The sequence below is a fragment of the Rhipicephalus sanguineus genome, chromosome 6, assembly GCF_013339695.2.
Source record: "Rhipicephalus sanguineus isolate Rsan-2018 chromosome 6, BIME_Rsan_1.4, whole genome shotgun sequence".
Taxonomy (NCBI): Eukaryota; Metazoa; Arthropoda; class Arachnida; order Ixodida; family Ixodidae; genus Rhipicephalus; species Rhipicephalus sanguineus.
In genome coordinates, this window is record NC_051181.1 from 19249992 (window position 1) to 19271755 (window position 21764).

The window sequence follows — 21764 nt, forward strand, 5'->3', positions numbered from 1 at the left end:
TCCGCCGAAGTTTGGAGCGAGCTGGCAGAGTTCCCGGGAGCTATCGACGGATCGACATTCGACGAGTTCGTCAGTGCGGACGATGATGTTGCCATCATGGGTGAGCTACAAGATGAGGACTACGTTGCAGACGTCGTGCCGACCATGAGCCAAAGCGACAGCAATAAGGAAATTGACGATGGCCCATTGTCTACATCCTCCGAAGTGATTAGTGCACTTGCGCTGGTCCGGCGCTATTGCGTGAATGTGGAAGGTTGCGGCCTCAGGTGCTCCGACTCGTTGGACAACGTGGAGGCGTGCGTGCTGTCGCAGGCAGCGAAGTCGTTGACACAGAAGAAAATCCAGGACTATTTTGTTCCAAAGTAGGGCACCCAAGTAAGCCACCATATTAATAAAGTACTTTTCTTATTGTTATGTGCCTTTGTGCCAAAATCCTATAGCGGGCCTATATCGAATTATGCCATATATCGAACTAATAAACGTTTTTTGGCGAGTTCGATATACCCGGGTTCGACTGTACATGTGAACAACGCACGAAATAAAACAGTTGAAAGTTGCACTTTGTCCTGTCCACCTCTGTCTCTACATCTTCTTCGTCGTTATTTTTTAAAAACAGCGCATATCCAAGAAGAAGAGGAATTGTGGCATATACGTTAATGGCATTGTTATACTTTTGCCTCGATTTATTGTCACCTTGATATGTAGTACAGTAGAACCTCGGTGATACGATCACGGCTAGTACAAATTTCGGGGTGAAACGAATTTTTCTGTGGTCCCGGCCAAGGCCCATTAGCCTGTAATGGAATGGAGTACGGTTGTTACGAACCAATTTTCACCCAGTGATGTTTGATACGAACATGCGCTACCACGCAGGTATGAACAGGTGCTGCCCGTGCTGTCGCAGAAGACAAGGCAATCATGCGCGCCGCGCATGACCGCGCATGAATTTGTCAAAACAGGCCATCAGTGGCGCATCGTAACCTCCGAGACATCCGAAACTGCGTGCGAATCTTGGAGGCCTCAATGCGCCTTCATGTACCTTCGCGTTCAGATTACAGATGATGCTAACGTAGCACGCTCTCTCTCTCTTTAACGCGTCTACGTGTGCTGCTGTGCTCGAGGCAGCGTCATTGTACTTTGTTTACACGTGCCTGCCAAGTAGATGCAAGCCATGTCTTCGCAAAGAAGCTAGCCCTAGAAATATCAACATGCACGACTGTCGGGGTCACGCACATCTGCCAACTCTTCGATTTCCACAGGAGATTCCCAAATTTTGAGCAAACCTCCTGATTGTGCGGGCACAGCTGTAAATCTCCCGAAAAACATTCAAAACACCGCCACGATAAGAAAGTAATAACAACAAAGGACAGCACTACAAAATTTTTCTGGCGTTCAATCGTTTGCAAAGCGCTCCATAAGTCATTTTCGACGCAGCACTCTGATGCATGCGAAAGAAGCGTACTAAGATTTGAAAGGGGCTACTAGCTGTCACGGGTCCCAGAACACCTGCTTAATTATTTACACACGCACGCACGCATCACATATTTACGAGTACAAGTATGATCGTTGACATCTAAAAACATTACTGGCAGTCATTCAGAACTGTTCATGACGTTGCTGCATCCCTGAGAAACAATACATGAAAATATACGCCAGCTTTCCTTTGTCGCATACTAATTTTCCATATTTTCTGTTCATACGAACTTCGGATGATACGAATATTTTTACTGATCCAGCGAGATTCGTATCAGCAAGGTTTCACTGTATACAAAATAAAGTATTAAAAAAAAGGAACTGGAAACCATGTGCTACAAATACACTGCCTCTTCTTTTTATGCAGCAAATTCAGTTGGTTTGTGTTTCCCCTATAGCAAAATAATGCAATGGCGGAACTATATTTCAAAAATTTTTTCCTCAATTAAAGCAAAATCTACTTTGATTAAACTTTCTGTCGACAAAGTTGTTATAATTCTCAATCATATACGCCTTTCTGCTCGTTTTTTTCTTGGACAATTTTAGGGTGCTACAGACATCTCACCATAGGCCAAGGTAGCGTTCGTGCCAAGTTCAGGATTTTATTTTAGAGCCTATACACCCCACACAGCCAAAAAAAAAATTTCAGGAGACAGTACGTTTTTATAGAGAGTTCTACAAAAAATAATTTATCCATTTGATGTATAATTGTCTTTTGTAAAAAGAATTCCCGAAAACGCTACTATTTACTCAATTTTACCTACACGCTAAGGAGTGAAAAATATAAAGCTGCTATAAGATACTGTCCTAAAATAAAAGCATGATGATTGCAAAACGCAAAAAAGCAAGTGTTGGAAGAATGCGTGAAAGGGTGGAATTATAGCGAGTTTTTTTCGTACCTGGTTTTCCACCCTTTCATGAAGTTCAAATGGCTGTTGCAACACGACGCTACGCGTGCGCATGCAAAGGTTGTGGGTGTGGCGTATCTTGTTTAAATATCTATGTTGTTACGTATGCAATACGAAGCTACGCGTGCGTATGCAATGATTGTGGTTGTGGCATTTATATGCGATGCTGTGAGAAGAATAAAGCAGTTGTTAGTAAGCGCCAGTCCTTGTCTTTCTTGTCTTCGTGGTCTGTCTTCATTTGCACTGAAGCTCTGTTCCTAAAGGCGCTCACGTGCCCAAGAAATTCGACAGATTCCATGTACAGTGGGAATTGACGTTATGCGAAGCATGCGACTGGAAGGTGACTGTGGCGTAATTCTTTTGACTGAGCGATACGTTGCAAAATGACACTAAAGATCTGTATAAATTTCATACGCACACATATATGTTGAAGAGCCGCATATGTGTTATATAACCATTTGTTTACAGTTGGGTAACGGTGCCAACGGCAACGTGGTTATTACCAATACCCGAAGCAGTAAGCCGATATGTAGTGCTTATACTTGCCCCTAATGACGGAGAACGCACGCACGTTTCACGAACCCATGTGCATGTGTGGAAGAGGTTCTTGACAGTTCTTGAACGAGGTCAGCATCACCCTGGTCAGTGAGCACCAGCAGCTGGTCATGCCTTGTTACTGGATCCGGCCGTGATCGCGGTGACGAGGGGTCCATGTGTAGTGAAGTATGAGGTATAGTACAGCTGTTTGAATTCGTGGATTCCCCTGTCATTTCGTTGACAAATTGTATGTCAATAGAGCCGGCGACATGTTCGAACCTGAAGTCACCCTTCGCGTTGGTGAGGTATAGGCCGTCGAGGCTGGTAGGCCTAGATAGTGCTACGTTGATCAACATCAGTGGATGGCGCTTGTCGTATTCGTAGACTACCTGGGCGTATGTGGCCTACGTAGCCTAGTCTACAAAGCGGCTGTCAATCAATCTGGCATCATCCTCGGTCATCATGAGGCCATCACCCAGCCTCTTAAGAAATGAAGAAGATACTGCGTTGTTCTGGCGGACTAAGTGCACTTTATGCTGTGATGATCTGAATATCATATGTAACTTTCGTTAATGTATTCCTCCGGGGGTCGAGCAATGCTTCAATATAGCTTGCTGAATCATACGAATAGGAATATAATGTTTATTAGACTGCTATAAAAGCGGAGCCAACACTCAAACCACAGACGTTAATCTGATATGACGCCTGTATCGTAGGAGTACATATCGTAAGAGTATCATGTAGTGTTTATTGCTTTCTTGCAAAATTAGATAGCCAGCACCATAACCACAACTGACTTTGCACCGACATTACGCCTGCATCGCCTGTTTTTCCAAATCAGTTTATAGACCTGGCGTGGCTCTGTGGTAGAATACCTGATTGCCACGCAGAATGCTTGAGTTCGATACCTGCTGGGATCCTAATTTTCATTCTTTCCATTCATCGGGTCAACGCCGCTGATGTCGATTTTTCTTAACGCCCTCGCATTTAAGTTACCAATGTCTGTTCTCACCGTTCCTGCGTAGATATAAACTGTCAATCACCTGTGGCGCATACCCGTACACCGCGGCCCGTGGTAAACAGGTATGTGCCACACGTGTCTGGAGGAAAGGGTTTGATGACGTACGCGACAGGATTTTCACGTCACTGATGTCATGACCCGACAGTCATCAAGTAGAAAACAGCGCTACGAGACAGGACAAAGAAAGGTCACAAACACGGCGCTGTGTTTGTGCCCTTTCTTTGTCCCGTCTCGTAGCGCTGTTTTCTACTTGAAGTCATGCACCAACCAGCCCAAATCCGTACCCTACTGCCGACAGTCATATTCGTCAAATCCTCTTGCCCTCCCATGCCAATTCTGGTCTACACCCAAGTTGAGGAGGCAATCATGAGAGCACCCAGACGTAGGCGGCAGGCCGGCTGGACAGACGGGCGTACGGACGGATGGCAGTTGATGGATGGATGGATGGCAACTAGAGGCAGTTCCATTTAACGCTTGCGTGACCGCAGAAAAATCAGTTGTTTTGGGTAGTCCTGGAAATATTTTTTTCTTGCCACAGAAATTGATTGATGTTGAAGTGTAGGGTATCAAATGATAGAGAAAGAATTGGTCTTTCCAACAGTATTATTTGCTTCAAAATTGGCTAGTGCGAAAATGGACAAGGACTGAGAAGGAACACTGATGTACAGGACAGGCGCTACTCACAACTAAGCTTTATTCAGAAACGTCTTCCTACATATATACACAGCCGAGTGGCGCGCGCAGGCGCAATGCACATGACAGTCGACAATGCTAATCAGGATCGGGATACCAAAACATATTCGCATCATAACCAAGTATCTAAGAACAGTCTTTCCTTACTGCGCAGAACAACAGAAGTGTCACTGATACATTCACGGTCTTTCTTTTTAATGTGATAAGCCTCCATTAGTTCTCTCGCCAGAGCATTCCCACTTCTGCCCAGAATTCGAATGCTAGACAGCACTGGCTCACAGGCACAGGTCCTACAATGCGTAGGCAGATGAAAAGTCAAATTATTCTTAACAGATCGCTCGTGTTCTTGGGCTCGATCGTTGACGCAACGACCAGTTTGTCCGATATAAACCTTGCCACAAGTGAGTGGGATTTCGTACACGACGCCTACGGCTTTTTTTCCGCACGTGCTTTTTTCCGCACGTCGGTTTTTTAAGTGGTCCCGAAATGCGAGGGCATAGCCCAGTGAGTTTATGCGGCGCTGAAAAAACTATAGGTACATTGTACCTATTTGCCACATTTTTTAAATTGTGTGCCACTTTGTGCACATACGGCACCATTTCCGGCCTTTTTTCTGCACGAGCAGAGCCAGGCCTCTTCTTCCCCTTCAGTTTCTGAAGGAGGGTTTCGGACACAGCAGTCAAGTTCGAGCAGGGGAACCCAGCCGCCTGTAGGCGCTCAATCTGGCTATTAAAACTATCCTGAGCCAAGTGAACGCAGGACTTTGCCAGCACCGATTCAAGGCATTGTGAGGCAATAGCTCGTTTTACAACCTTACTATGAGCAGAATCAAAGGGTAAAAGCTCTTTTTGGGCTCGCGGAGAGTACTTCCAGCAAATATGCTGCCCCCTTAAAAGCATATTAAGATCTAAAAATTGCAAGGTGTCATTGTTAGGAAGTTCATGGGTGAAGGTTAAACCCTTTCCATGTCGTCTAAACAGGTTTAAAATATCATCAGCAGCACTAGTATTCGTCTGGAAGGGATTAGTGCTTAAAATCACGAGAAAGTCGTCTACATATCTAAAAATTCGTAAACTTTCTCGCTGTCCAATAGGTTATTCAAGACGCGGTCAATAGCAGCTAAAAAAATATTGCAGAGCACTGGGGCAACACATGAACCAATACAAATTCCCTTTCGCTGGATGAACGTCTCGCTGTCAGAAGCAACAAAGTTGAGGATAGGTAGTACTCTAGTAAGGTCATAAAATTATCGACCGAGATACCGGTAGAATTCTGGAAAGCGACATCTCCGTTCTTTTCTATACTATGACCGAGATACCGGTAGAATTCTGGAAAGCGACATCTCCGTTCTTTTCTATACAACAGCGTACGGCAGGTAACAGGGCATCGTGGGAAACGGTGTAGAACAAGTCCTCTACATCTATCGAAAAGGCAGACTTGGAGGAATCAAGAGATGCCAGAAACGTTGTCACTTCTTTAGAATTCTTAACAATAAATGGATCATGAATAACTAGAGTGTTTAAGTTTTTTAACAAAAACTGACTTAGCTGCTGCTGCCAAGTATTCTGCTCAGTAACTATACTTCTAAAAGGCATGTCCACCTTATGGGTTTTAACACTGAAGAATACGGACAATGACAAAAGCTTACTGTCCATAATAGCCTTACACAACCCTGAAAGTTGCACCTCTTTACACAAAGAAACGGCTTTTGTTTTTACCTTGCTCAGGTTTACTTTTGCAGGAGCGAAGTTCTTGGTCAAAGCTTCAGTGGCTTTTTGACGAAACGTCGTTGAAGGCAATACCACAAAACCACTGTCCTTATCTGCTTGTAGAAGACGAAGTTCATTGTCCTTGCAGAATTTCACCACATGACTCATTTTTCCATTGGATTTCAGGTGGGAGCGCTTCACAGTCTTCAATAGGCTGTCCACGCCGTCCAAAAGGCACCTCTCCTTGTCGTCATTCCTTAGCTTGTCAGCCACACGCCTGTTGAGCGCAAGAAGTTCGTGCGCACGCAAACTTGGCTGAAGGCTAAACTTGGGACCTTTTTTGAGGGTCGTGGAGACGCCTTGTGGTAGCTGAACATCCCCGAGAACAGTGAGGTTACCAGGTTTTGGTGGCACGCGCCCAGGTCCTTTCGGTAAACGGAGAACGAGAGACTGCCACTGGAACTCCGTAGTTTGAGCCGCTAACTTCTCGAATCTCTTGAAGGTCATGTCACAAACACCGCCGGCGTTTGGCTTGCAGCAAACCGCTCGTAGCCAGTCGTACAATAACCGCACTTGTCTCCATAACTCAGATTTCAGAATGCGGCAAATTCGTTTGGCATGTCCAAACGATGGTTGAATGCAACCAAAAAGAGCGAGTACTTCCATTGGAAAAACTTTCTTGCGAAGGCAAAACGCCAAAAACCTTGCCCGACATGTTGACTGCACAATGTGATTGACGATGGCGAAAGGCTGCACAGAAGTAGGTAAGACACAAATAGAAGGGCCCACTGCAGAAGAAATATAGCTTGAGAGTATACGTTGTTGGGCTAGTTGGTTCATAATCTTCAAAATTGGCTAGCGCAAAAATGGACAAGGACTGGACAAGGACCGCGTCTTGAATAACCTATTGGACAGCGAGAAAGTTCTACGAATTTTTAGATATGTAGACGACTTTCTCGTGATTTTAAGCACTAATCCCTTCCAGACGAATACTAGTGCTGCTGATGATATTTTAAACCTGTTTAGACGACATGGAAAGGGTTTAACCTTCACCCATGAACTTCCTAACAATGACACCTTGCAATTTTTAGATCTTAATATGCTTTTAAGGGGGCAGCATATTTGCTGGAAGTACTCTCCGCGAGCCCAAAAAGAGCTTTTACCCTTTGATTCTGCTCATAGTAAGGTTGTAAAACGAGCTATTGCCTCACAATGCCTTGAATCGGTGCTGGCAAAGTCCTGCGTTCACTTGGCTCAGGATAGTTTTAATAGCCAGATTGAGCGCCTACAGGCGGCTGGGTTCCCCTGCTCGAACTTGACTGCTGTGTCCGAAACCCTCCTTCAGAAACTGAAGGGGAAGAAGAGGCCTGGCTCTGCTCGTGCAGAAAAAAGGCCGGAAATGGTGCCGTATGTGCACAAAGTGGCACACAATTTAAAAAATGTGGCAAATAGGTACAATGTACCTATAGTTTTTTCAGCGCCGCATAAACTCACTGGGCTATGCCCTCGCATTTCGGGACCACTTAAAAAACCGACGTGCGGAAAAAAAGCACGTGCGGAAAAAAGCCGTAGGCGTCGTGTACGAAATCCCACTCACTTGTGGCAAGGTTTATATCGGACAAACTGGTCGTTGCGTCAACGATCGAGCCCAAGAACACGAGCGATCTGTTAAGAATAATTTGACTTTTCATCTGCCTACGCATTGTAGGACCTGTGCCTGTGAGCCAGTGCTGTCTAGCATTCGAATTCTGGGCAGAAGTGGGAATGCTCTGGCGAGAGAACTAATGGAGGCTTATCACATTAAAAAGAAAGACCGTGAATGTATCAGTGACACTTCTGTTGTTCTGCGCAGTAAGGAAAGACTGTTCTTAGATACTTGGTTATGATGCGAATATGTTTTGGTATCCCGATCCTGATTAGCATTGTCGACTGTCATGTGCACTGCGCCTGCCCGCGCCACTCGGCTGTGTATATATGTAGGAAGACGTTTCTGAATAAAGCTTAGTTGCGAGTAGCGCCTGTCCTGTACATCAGTGTTCCTTCTCAGTCCTTGTCCATTTTCGCGCTAGCCAATTTTGAAGATTATGAACCAACTAGCCCAACAACGTATACTATTAAGTATTATTTGCAAACAGAAGATTTATTTCTAATATTATCAAGACATTATCCAAAAAACGCAACAAAAAGAACACAAAGTCATAAAAATATCAATGCTACTCTGCACAGGGTAAACACACAAAAAAAATCGAAATATACTATTTCAACATAAAGTCCTTATAGAATAATACTGCAAATACTATAAGCTCTGTAAGTAGAAAGGTAATTTACAAACATACAAAAATATAAGCACTAGCACCTATCATGCCACCGCGCGAAGCAGTTTCTTGACGTGGTGAAACAAAGGATGGTGGTGAACAAAGGCACACGTGCATTGGCTTTTCGAAAATATGCATCCACGCATACTTATTTGTGTGGTTGCATATCTCTCTGACGACTTCTGCGGTGAAAAACAACACGAAGAAGCCGCCGCGCGGCACTCTGGGGCGCTAGGCCAAGGTCCACTCCGCGCCGTCTTCGCCGAGAGAACTCTGCTCTTTCTGCAGCCAGTGCCAAATACTCCTGCTTGAATGAAGTAGATAACTTGCAGATAAGAACTGTGACCTTTAGTACGCACTGGATAAGTTTACATCAACGCGACGCAGCGAAAAGACAGCCTGACGAGAGAGCGAAACTTACTGACGGATACCTGCTGATGTTCCAGGGCGGTTTGATGCTCTATCGCCATTCATACTGAAGCCTGACGAATCGAAGTCGTCTTCCGTGTCTATGTTGCTACCATCATCCAGAGTTTGACGCTGAGATTCATTGGAATGCGTCGAAATTCGTTTTTTGTGGAGCACCCGCAAGTGACATCAATGCCATACCCATACCACGAGCGCTCACCTCTCCAACTGCAAAGGACCTTTAAAGGGGCACTGACATAAAATTTCAAGCTCGAGATGTGTCCATTGTTCGGTATGCGTAAGTATTTTTGACCAAGTTTGAATGGCGTCCGTCACCTGGAAGTTATTTTATTTTGAGGGCAAAGAGCGTACGAAAGCTCAAAGGGGCTTTCATCATCCTGCGACATCGACACTAATGCGACGTGTTCGGTGTGGCGCATACCATCCCCAGTGACGATGCACTAGTAGCGATGACGTCAATGGTTCTAGAGTTTTTATCGTGGCGTCGACACCTGGAAACGCTCTCACTCTTCATGCCTGATCTTTGTTGCCACGCTTTGAATGATTTCATGAAATTACAAGACGCAAAGCACCAAGAAAAGACAGGCGAAAGGAAAGAGCATGATTCAGCGTGTGTTCGTCAGTCAGCATGTCGGGGAATTGTGTTGTTGGAAGCATGGAAAAAGTGGAATGAGTGTGTCGTTGCACTACACGTGAGGTAGACGCCGACAAGCTATAAAGGTGAAGTAGCGTATACGTAAATATCATCGCTAACAAGTAACACACAGGTAGCATTAATAGTGAATTTTAGTTCGTCCGTAGACTACGTTGCGCTAGCGTAATACATTGTCCTTTTCATAGCCTTATTGTTATTTGTGAGCAATTTTACATTAAATGTTTTTTTGTAGCAGCAGAGTTATGTTGCGTTCGTTCTTTAATTTATTGCTCGTATTTTAATGTGCCACATTTTGTTGTGTATATGCGCTGTCGTGATTGAAAGTGTATTTTTTCCCTGTCTCTCTTTATTGTATAATGCAATTCTCACTACGTTCCCGCATATGTTTCTGTAATATTTTTTTTCTGTTCTTATGTATTTCTTTTTTTTAAGTATTCATACGCGTTCATTTTGTACACTGTTCAAACGTAACATTTTTTTTTGCATTACCCCCCCCCCTTACGCAATGCCTTCAGGGGCCTGTAAGGTACTTTTAAATAAATAAATAAATAAATAAACTGCAGCCGTAACCGTGGGAGGCCGGATAGGTGGGCCATCTGGCGGCACAAAGAACTTTGCAAGCACAGAATTGTTATTGCAAAAACCTAACGTATTCTATTTCTCCGTTGGTACGCATTCGTTATACCGATACTCCATAGACCCCTTTGCGCATACCAGAATATGCCGTGCACGCTAAAATTCTCTAATATAGCTAATTGAGACACACCAGCGAGCACGGCCCAAGCGTGCGTCCCCGGGTACTTCCTTGTTGCTGCTTGGAACGGCGTTCATTTTTAATCGCTGTTTTGCAAGGCGTCGAAGCAAAAATGATTCGCGACATCACGAATCGCAGCGATTCCAAGTTCCAGAATGTCGTCTTCAACACTAGTCGACACTTTTGACGGTGATGCTGGTGACAAGGCATGGCTGAACGTGTGCGCCTAGCAGATGAAATGTTAGCTGAGCAGCTGAACCTCACGTCACCCCTTTTTGTAGACAAGTGGTCAGCTGGGACGAAGTCTGGAGGTGGCGATGCCGGTGCTAAAAAATCGCGGGCTTGCCGGCCGTTTTGAATCGTGCTAGATACCGGTGATCTAATCAATAAACAGATAGTTATTTGTCCCTCAGTGGCATTTTGGGTCACGAATCGCTACTAGGGGGTCGATAACTACTCGTGGATGCAAAAATCTTGACATGCGTAAATTTGATGTCAGTGCTCCTTTAAGATTCCCCCACGGTGGAAAAAAAGAAACTCAAAAGCGAGACTGATAAAATATTGCCTCTTTTACCCTATAAATGGCATCAGCTGTCCAGAAGCGCTCCGAGAGGGCCAAAATTGGAAATTGAAGTCATCGTTAACATACTACTGATGGAATAGGTGCGGTCAAAAAAGTGTTAAAGGGCCAGTAAACAGTCTCTGACATTTTTTTTACACCCCCCAAACAAGCTCGGCAGATCGTACAGTAGACCGTGGCAATCACATTTTCCGAATATTACAGCACTGCACGCTGCGCAGACCTTCCATTTCGAAAAACAATTCCCGCGCCTCTTTCCTTCACCTGATCAATCCCCCTACTACGCGCAGTGACGCAAGCTTGCCCATGGGTAACATGATGTACCACTGAGCTCATCGATTGGTCTAAACCTGGTCTCAACAAGCAGGGTTAATGTCAGTTCCTGTTCCCACCACTACGAAACTGCACCTTGTTTCTTGGCCCTGCGGTGATGCGGTTTTGGCCACGCAGTTGTCAGGTTGTCGCCTCCCAAGCTTGGCCAGGGGGCGCTGCGTCGCGCGTTTCACCGCCTTTTTTTGCAAAAACCAGTCGCTGCTCTCCCCGTACCTGCCTTTTGACTGCACTCTCTCAGCACGTTCGCGCACCCTGCACACGTTGTCGTCTGCTCGCTGTGTGAATCTCACCAGTGTGAATCTTACCAGAAGAGAGCAGTTGATCGACCACTTTTGTGGGACCGAGCAGGTCGTCAAGGAAGATGCTGTTTGTGTGAGCGTACGTGCGTGCCGATGGTGAACGGCCACATTTCTATGACATGAATAGGGAGGTGACTGTGCGAGTTCTGCAATTATGTTGCCGGCAAAATGCACCTTCATTGCAGCAGTCGTGTCTGCTCAGAGCTGTCAGTAAACAACCACCACGCTTTCGAGTACATTTTCGATGGATGACTTTCGATTGCTTGGATGCCAAGTTTGTCGTGCGGCTTTAAACATATTATGAGCTCAGTGTGAAGCGCATAAATTTACATCTGCCCTGTTGAGTCACTGGCAGCATTGCAATGCGCAGTATTCAGTTTCGTGGGAGTTTCACTTTTGCCAAGGTTTGCATTAGATGATAACGTCGGATCGTAAGTTTAATGCCACCTTGAATTTTATTACAGCTCCCATTGACAGCATAATGATGCAGTGCAAAAAAAAAATTTTCATGCCCACATCGACTATGCATGTTTCCTACAGCGGCGTGTTTCATTTCAGATAATATCAACACCTGATCACGAACTGTGTTCGCTGACTCGCGTTGTCGCTTTGGTTGCTTCGACGGCTCGCTTGGTCGGCATCATACTATGCAATACCTACTGGGATAGCGCATGTTTATGATTACACCGAGATTTGTCCCCGATGATAACCGCGTCTGATTTCGTGAAGCCATCGAAAATTTTATTGCCTCCTTGGTTCTTTTTTCAGCTCGTTTCCAAAGCGGCAGCTGTATATCGCCCGCGGCTCACACGCATGCAAGGCTATAATATTTTACTAGCCAAAACCACGATATTACTATGAGGCACGCCGTGGTGGGCGACTTCGGATTAATTTCGGCCACCTGGGATTCTTCAACGTGCACCTAAATGTAAGTATGCCGGTGTTACTGCATTTCGCTCCCATCGAAATGCAGCTGCCGTATGCGGGAATCGAACCCACAACCTCAATCTTAGCAGCGCAACACCTCATCCTGCTAAGCAATCAGGGCATGTTGCATGCAAGGCCAATATAAACGCTCAGTGTAAACATGCAGCTTAAAGGGACACAAAGGCAAATAACAATTTATGTCATAGTGAGAGCTGAATGTATGACGTCTAAAATGGCAATATTATCAACAGCAGTGCCCTACTTACCGAGAAATAAAGCTAAATGTATCACACGATGAGCGCCACGAGCGGCACATTTTCAAAATGATCCCGATGACGTGTAAGAGTCTGCCTACAATTAATCACCAGTAATCAAACTAGCAGCAATGAAAAAAGAACCTTCGGTGCATCAAGAGATGTAATAAAATGCTGTTTGTTCGTTTCTGTTTGATTCATGGAAAAAAGAACCTCTTTGCATTGCCATGGGGAAAAGCCCGCGTGGTTCAAAGGTTCCATTTTCACCGAACTGCGCTTCGCCTGGCGCCCTGCTTCGCTCATGCGGTCGCGTCTCAGTGGTAGTTTCGGTATCACGTACTGCCGCGTGTGTTTTGCGCGCTCGTGAAAGTCGCTCTGACAGAAAGTTCGACAAAATGCCGCATGCATGTGATGTTGCCGGATGCCCGAATGGTGCACGCCGCCACTACACGCCGCCGCGCAGTAAAGGTGGGCAACGTTGGGCACGGCAGCAGTGACGTGTGAAAGACTGATTACAGGCGGGTGATTTGAAGTGCGCTAACGTGATGCGTGTTGTGTCGTGCGACCCCTGGTGACATGCTAAGACACCAGTGCTGTTGTGCTCTCTATTCATGCTACTGGGGGGAGCTGGGTCTCTGCCATGCCTCTTTGCTACCACCAATCCGGCGTGGTCATGCCGGTCATGTGACCCGTGCCTCGCTGACCAATAGCCTTTCTTCTCCCTCCTTAAAACCGCCTGCAATAAACGCGGGAGAGCAGTCTCCCGTCAGTCTCGCCGAAGCTTGGTCTCTGCGTCGTCACTCCGCGCGCCCTCCCGTCGTTCAGCCTCTCCGTCGGCCCGCCGCGGGTTACGCCGCGCTCCTGCCCTACACAACACATGGCGTCGGGACTTCAGGAGGAAAGTCCTGGGTGTTCCTCCTCACCTACAGTAAATGCACCAAATTCCAACACGGGGGAGGGAAGAGATGGAAATGGGTCTTCAAAGTCGGCTCAAGACAGTCGCAGCCCACAAAGATTTTTGCCTGGGAGTGATGGGAATGGGTCTTCAGAGTCGGCTCATGGCAGCCGCAATCCGCCAAGTTCTTCTGGGAGAGATGGGGACGGGTCTTCAAAGTAGGCTCCCGACAGCCGCAACTCACAAAGTCTTCCTGAAGGGCCTGGGTCACGTCGCCCACAGCGGACGCGCAAGCCCCCAGCCCACTTGAAGGACTACATCACAGACTAAAGTAGTCCGCGTCTTCTGGGGCTATACTGCCTTATACCCCTGTCACACAGGGCAACTTAAGTGCACTTTGAGCGAGTGCACTTCGCCGGTAGTGTCATTTACACGCTGTCACACAGGAACGCTTAGGGACACTCGCCGCAAAGTACACTTGCCGGCAAGTGCGTTCGCCAAACTCACTTCGCTGCGACGGAGTGTCTATCCTCGGCAGCAGTGGCTTGCAAATAAATACGCTAATGCAAAACGCGACGATCATGGTACTTTTAAACCATCGTTCTCGTTATTAGGAATACAGCCATGTATTCAAACAAATGATACTACAACAAAAAACCTCGCTACTCTCGCCCTCGAGCAGTTTGCGGTCACGTCCGCTAGGGGTATGCGGGAGCACATGCCGTGCAATGGCCGCGTCCGTCACGTTGTTTACTTTCTTGCAGATGTGCAGGTCAGTCATTCTTTAATCATTTGCGATGGCGTGTGCCACGGGTGCCACTTCCGCGAAGACAACGTGGTCCGACGCAGAGACGCGGGCGCTTCTACGCCTTTGGGAAGAGCAAATGATTGCTGCCAAAACACGCTCCAAACGCCCGTCATCACTACGCGTCCTTTCTGCACCAGAGTCCGCCATTTTTGTTTTCGATTCGTCTTGGATATGATACTACCTTGTCTCGGCTCGCGATGACCAATGACGTTATGCGGTTGCAATATTTACTTCTTTTACTCGCAAAGTTCATTGTAATTTATGTTCATGCCTATAATAAGCAACTAAACTGCGAGCATTGCCAAAAATAACAAATATATGTTGCGCTACTGAACCACCAATTGCCACTGCCATCATTTCCAAAGCACACTTCTCTTTCTCGTGTAGCAGCGCGCCGCCAAAGTGACACTCTGTGAGCGTAAGTGCACTCGCTCAAAATGACACTAAATTTGCCAGTGTGACCGAGGTATTAGAGGCCCGCAGTATAGCCGCAGAGGTCTAGTGTGTTTGTGTGAACTTTTCGTGAATAGTGCAAGCTGGCACTTGTGTTGGTGTGGTGAAGTGACTTTTTTTTTTGTGTAACATAGGTTGTAATATGTGCATCTAGGACTGAACTTCTGCGTATTGCAGGTGCCATCTCGATTGGAACTTGAATGTGAATTTTTTAGTGTTTCCTGATGTACCACAGTTAGAATTGTATAAGGATGCAATTCTTCCCAGGGTGGGACGATGTGTCGTGCGACCCCTGGTGACATGCTAAGACACCAACGCTGTTGTGCTCTCTATTCATGCTACTGGGGGGAGCTGGGTCTCTGCCATGCCTCTTTGCTACCACCAATCCGGCGTGGTCATGCCGGTCATGTGACCCGTGCCTCGCTGACCAATAGCCTTTCTTCTCCCTCCTTAAAACCGCCTGCAATAAACGCAGGAGAGCAGTCTCCCGTCAGTCTCGCCGAAGCTTGGTCTCTGCGTCGTCACTCCGCGCGCCCTCCCGTCGTTCGGCCTCTCCGTCGGCCCGCCGCGGGTTACGCCGCGCTCCTGCCCTACACAACAACGTGGACCACTAAAACGTGATTTTATTTCAAAATAAGCACTTTCTTGGCACAAAAGTAGCACTATGAGGTTTCTGGACTGCTATTTCAACAATCAACGTCGACTTAATATTTGCCTTTTGTGTCCCTTTATTTCTGTTTACATTGAGCCGTGACGGGAAATGTACTACCATCGGCTGAATAAAACACTTGTAGTACTCAGGGTATGGTATTTAAACTGTGGCGTATTAAGCCAACATGCTCCGCTGCTGTCACATTACAAATGGTCGACTCGGAAAGCCAGCGCACAATCTCGAAAAGTACAGTGGCTGTCTATTTGTTGTAGTTTTGGTTCACAAACGCACTTCGCTTTCAAATGAGCACGGCCAATGCATTTCTCCCCATTAGCAGTTCGTAATACCGTGTACGACAAAAATTGCTTCAAGGTGACAAGACCGCGAAAGCATCGCTAAGTGTGGCGAACTGCCATAATCCACTCTGCATTCCACTCTGCCTCTGCTCCTCACACTGCTTGCATTGAAAACGGTAGAACTTGACAGGCAGTTTTCGGCTCTTCGTCATTTTTAAACTTTTGTTACAGTTCACAATGCAGCAGGGCTGCATGCCTGCTTTCCAGTACGACGAAGGAACAGCACCCATAGCGTGAAAAATGCGAGATAAAAGCCCAGGGGAGCGCGTTCTGCACACGCGCAATGAGAAAACTAAGCAAGCGCAACCTGTCCGAGTTACCGGAGATTTCCCCTATCTCCGCTGGTATACCTGCTAACCTCACAACATAAAAATTCGGGAGACCGCAGCGGGAGGAGGGGGGGGGGGAGGGGGGGGAGTGGTTTTTTTTTCTTTTTGCATTGGAGATTGGCATCAGAAAAGGGTAAGGATGTTTGTTTTGAGCAGCTTGAACCAAACTTCTTTACTTGTGAAGGCATCTGGCAGTTCACAGGCGCACGTGGTACAGAATCCGTACTTGTCACCTTTCCGCGAAGTCACAAAGCATGGAAACTCAGCTGTGTATGAGTCCAGAAACACTTGCAAGCACATCTTTGATTTTGACGCCGTCATCGACCTTCTAACTGAACTCTGAAAACACGCAACCCCCACAGCAGATGGCGTAGCGTACAAAATGCGGGGGCCAAGAAGGAGACGCAAAAGTTCTGGCTAGGCTCAACGGAAACGATTGCCGCAAATGAACTGAACGGTGGCCAGAGCGGCAAGATTGCAACATGCGGCGCTGTTTCTCCCAAGCACGCCAATATCGTGAGTGCAAAACACAATGGGGGCCACTTACTTACCGCCGGTCTGCCAGGCACCCCTCCTTTGGAAAATGGAAGGTGCTCGACATTCTCGCCGTCTCGTTATCAGAGCGCTCGTGCAGCGCCGCGGCTCCGGCCGCCATTCACATTTGGCAATCTTTTTCCATTGGGACTGTACCTTTTCCCTCGCCTTCTTTCGGTACGGTGGCGAGCGCTTTGCGCGGCCAGCCTTCGCCCAGATGCGCAGTGCCTAGAATGTACTCAGTGGTACTCTGCAATATGGTTACAATCAAATAGAAGTGTTGTGGCAAGTGCTCTTCTGCAGCACCGCCACAGCAGGAAAGGCTGACGTACGCGCATGATTTTAAAAAAAAGAGAGAAAAAGAACCCGCCTCTGCTGTGGTGGCCACTTTTCGGGAGATTCGAGATGACATTCGCGAAATCGGGAGATTAGGTCCAAATTCGGGAGTCTCCCGGACAATTCGGGACAGTTGGCAGGTATGCGCTGGGATTGTTGTTCAGTTGTTCGGCTGCAAATCGAGGAGCACGTGCTACAATGTAAACAATGAACAACCAGGAGCCGCAGCAAGCAGAAATGCATTGCGAATGATCGAGCTCGCCGATGACACCAATTGCTGACGTCGCATCACGTAGCCGAAGTGGGCGGAGTCACGACGACGGGCTATGCCTTCCCCTCCCTTTGGCGGATAAGGGTGGCGAGGCCGCGCGAAAATTTGAAACCAGCTGAAACGGATGTTCTAGCCTTTGTAACTTCCTTATTATAGCACGTATTTGCAAAATTCTTGCGGCAGCATGTTCACATAGCAAAAGTGCGCATACTTCTCTTCATTACAATTTTTGGACCTCGGGGTTCTTTACTGGCCCTTAAGAAGCAGTTCCATTTCCGTCTACTGCGAGTCTATTGTACTTTTAAAGAGGACAGCTAAGCAGGAAGACGTGCGAGGGAATCTTTATCCTCAACTTAAAAAAAAAAACTGAATCTACCATACATCTTTTTCCAATAAAACGAGTCCGAAAATTGCCTGCGCATAAAAACGAAACCGCATTCACAAAAGCCTCCCATCAGCAGAGTCATATACAGTGTCATTGCCATCATAGAATGGTGACGGAGCACAATTTGTTGCGAGTTCGTGGAGGATGGTTTCGTGTGCGATTGAGCTGTGCACATCGTATTTGTTCCCTTGTGAAGTGCAATTGGTGATGTGCCACTGTTGTCAGGAATGCTCACGTCAAGGAAGTTATTTTGCACGCTGAAAATAGCTGCATCGCATCCTTTTTGAGCACTCAGCTTGCCGACTAGCTGAAGTTACTCTGTGTAGATCGAGCTTGTCTAGGTGTCATGAGTAAGAGCCCTTCACAAGAAGAAAGACGGCGACGGAACGTTCGAAACGGTGCAAGCGCGCGCATCATAACGTGGCGAAGCCTAAGGCGCGTGACCCGAGCTGTGATTGTCGGGACGCAAACAGCGACACGCTGCCATTGTCTACATGGGCTTGGCAGGAGAAGGTTGTCACGCCAGCAAGCGCTCTGGCGACAGGAGCGGCAGGAGTTGGACTCAGCAGCCTGTGACACGGGCGTCCCAAGAGGTGGCCGGAGACCTCAACCCAGTTCAAGTGAGGCTGCTCGGGAGGCAGCAACCGCGCGCAGCCATCACCAACGTTCCTGGCGCAAGCCCCCTTTGAAGCAAGCCGCCGAAGACAGTCCCCAATGGGCCAGGTCGGCTCTTAGCACCTGGCATCAGCGACCGCAGCTAGGCCTAATCTCGGAGGCCTCCGCCACGTCAGCGACGACGTCTTGTGATGACGACGATTTGACAGCGGCAAGGACGGCCACGGTTGTCAAGATCGTCGAGATCAACGACTGGGACACAACTCGACCAATACCGGACATTGACGAGAAGCGCATCAGGTAAGCCCTTTTCATCATGCAGGTCAACCCGAGACATGAGCAGCACTAAGGCTAGAGCGCTCTAGAGCTACCTGACTTTATTTAGGACGGTTTAGTTTGTAGTGTGGTTTGTGCGTAGGTTTGATTGGCATTAGCAGTTACTGGTATTAAATGCGAAGCATTTCTTAGCAAACTTCTGCGACTTTGAGCGTATCTATCTATCTATCTAGCCGCCTACGACTTTGTGCTCTCCTGCTTGTTTCGTTAATCGAATGTACACCAAAATTGCTATGGCATAACATGACTGCATGACGAACATGAATGACGAGTCATAACATGAAAATCATGACATGCATGTCATGAACGACATGATATACATGCCACAGTCTTGGTGCTCTTACGGCCGTTTCGTTAACTTGACATATAACAAAATTGATACAGCGTGACAAGAGTGTATGACGAACATAACTGACAGGTCCTAACGTGTAAATCATGACACGCATGTCATGTACAACATGACTTACGTGCCACGCTCATGTTGCGCTGGCAGCCATTTCGCTAGCTTGATCTACCCCGGAATTGGTATTGTGCGACGTGACTGTGTGATGAACATAAATAACACGAGTTAACATGAAAATCATGACAAGCATATCATGTACAGCATGACTTACGTGCGCGCTCATGGTGCGCTGGCGGCCGTTTCGCTAGCTTGATCTACCCCGAAATCGGTATTGCACGATGTGACTGTGTGACGAACATAAATAACACGACTTAACATGAAAATCATAAAAAAGCATGTCATGTGTAGCATGGCTTACGTGCCACGCTTATGGTGTGCTGGTGGCCGTTTCGCTAGCTTGATCTATCCCGAAATTGGTATTGCGCGAAGTGACTGTGTGAGGAACATAAATAGCACGAGTTAACATGAAAATCATGACACGCATGTCATGTACAGCACGACTTACGTGCGACGCTCATGGTGCGCTGGCGGCCGTTTCGCTAGCTTGGCCTACCCTGAAATTGGTATTGCGCGACGTTACTGTGTAATGAACATAAATAACATGAGTGGCACGCATTTTCCTCAATGACAGACAAGACGATGTATGCAGCTCTTTGCTGGCTGCTTCGCATTACATCGATTCCCACAATGCGTGGGATGTGGCGGCTTATTTTGTTTCACACATTTTTATATTCTAGAGTGCCGTGCGTGTGTTTAATAAATGTGTTGTGCCATGTGGCCCATGTTGCATGGGCCACATGGCCTGCAGTATTTTTTAAATAAAATTAACAGAGTCTGGTCTGAATACATTGTTCGCAACCACCCGAATCCGTGACACTAGGTAACGGCCCTGGAATACACTCGTGATCGAGGCGTATTGAGAAATGATCTTATGGCCAGGAAAACTGGATCATCGAAGAAAATAAACTGCCAGGAGAATAAATTTTCCATTCTAAAAAGGCATACTTTACCTGTCTCACTCTGTCTTTCTTTAAAATTACAGTAAAAGCTTGTCTATTCGACCCCTGTTAATTCGGAAAATCGGATAATTCGGACAGTCTTTAGGTCCCGGATGGTTCTTAGGTCCCGGCAAGCGTATGTATTGTTTAATGGCATCAAACTCTCGTTAATTCGGTCATATTTGGCTGCAACCCGGTTAATTTGGACGATCCTTGGAGTGCGCCAAGCACAAAGCGGCACTAAGTGGGACGCAAAGGAACAAAAACGGTCTTCGCGAACAACTGAAACAGCTGCAGTCCTTCAGGAAGGCGTGGTTGCCATCCACAATATTACCACAATGTCGTTGTTGGCAACCAAGGTTTTAGCGGCTGCGGCAAACTTGTTTCTTTTTTCATTTATACTCGGCACATGCGAAGTGCGGGGGCACTATCTATATGATCGCAGTGACAGCGACTGGGGTCAAAATTGCGACAAGCAGTTGTTTCGTTCTCGCCGCATGCCTTCAAAACTGCATAGTCGCCATCCAAGGTTGTGAATAAGCAAGTCAGGTTTATTCAGTAGCAGATGCGGGGCTCAGCAGTTTCATTTCGACTCTGGCCGTAGGCCCTGTGCGTGCCTTCGGAACTGCAGACACTATGACAGTGTCTTTGCAGCGACCACGGTTACGTCCACAGTGGATGCGGCACTCAGCAGCTACGTTTTGGCTTAGGGCAATGCACGTGGAATGTCACAAAATTCAAACATGGTGGATGCTGCTGAACATGAAGACCTTTGGAGCTTCAGCCGCAGTCTTCATGCTGGTAAACAACTCGCAACATTGTGATGGATGAACAATTATTAGCCGGCCATTTTTCCGGAGAAACAATTACCGTCATGTGCACCTTGTGGTGTAGGTGGTGGCGGTACGTAATAAAAGATCAGTTCAGCAGAGCGTGTTTCGACTCAATACACGGGGGTCTTGAACCATGGTCACATTATGAATGAAGTCGGGATTAACGAAAATTGCGCTTTTACACTGCTCTTATGCAAAGTAAGTACTGGATTTACATATTCATCAAGAAAATGAAAATGTATGGATTTACTTGACACTTGTTTGTCGTTTTCCTGATACCTTTCGATAACTTGGCATTCGGCTAATTCCGACATTTTTTCCGGTCCCGTGAAATTTGAATGAATGAGCTTTCACTGTATTAACCTAGGGCCCCGTAAGCTTTTCTTTTGCACCTGTGAACATTTGGTAGGCATTACATCCGAATAAAAAGCTGATTTCTTTATCAGACTGTATCGCAGAGTCGTCGTACGATGCGGGGTCGGCATAAAATTGCATCATATAATTGGGGTTTTTAATACATTATTTGTATTGGGGTTTTGCTGTGACCGAACCGATTAGTAGTAAAATGTGGATCGTCGCAAGACAGGGGGACATATATAATTGAGGTTCCACTTTGTCTTGTTAACATGTTTAGCCTGAGCAGAGAATGGTGCCTCAGAAACAGCCAGGTCAG

General features: G+C 46.8%; 1 protein-coding gene across 3 annotated transcripts in view; it reads right to left on the reverse strand.

The window, feature by feature from the left end:
• LOC119395643 (probable ATP-dependent RNA helicase DDX20) overlaps positions 1–21764 on the reverse strand; it is a 219111-nt gene that overhangs the window by 125752 nt on the left and 71595 nt on the right. The window lies entirely within an intron of this gene.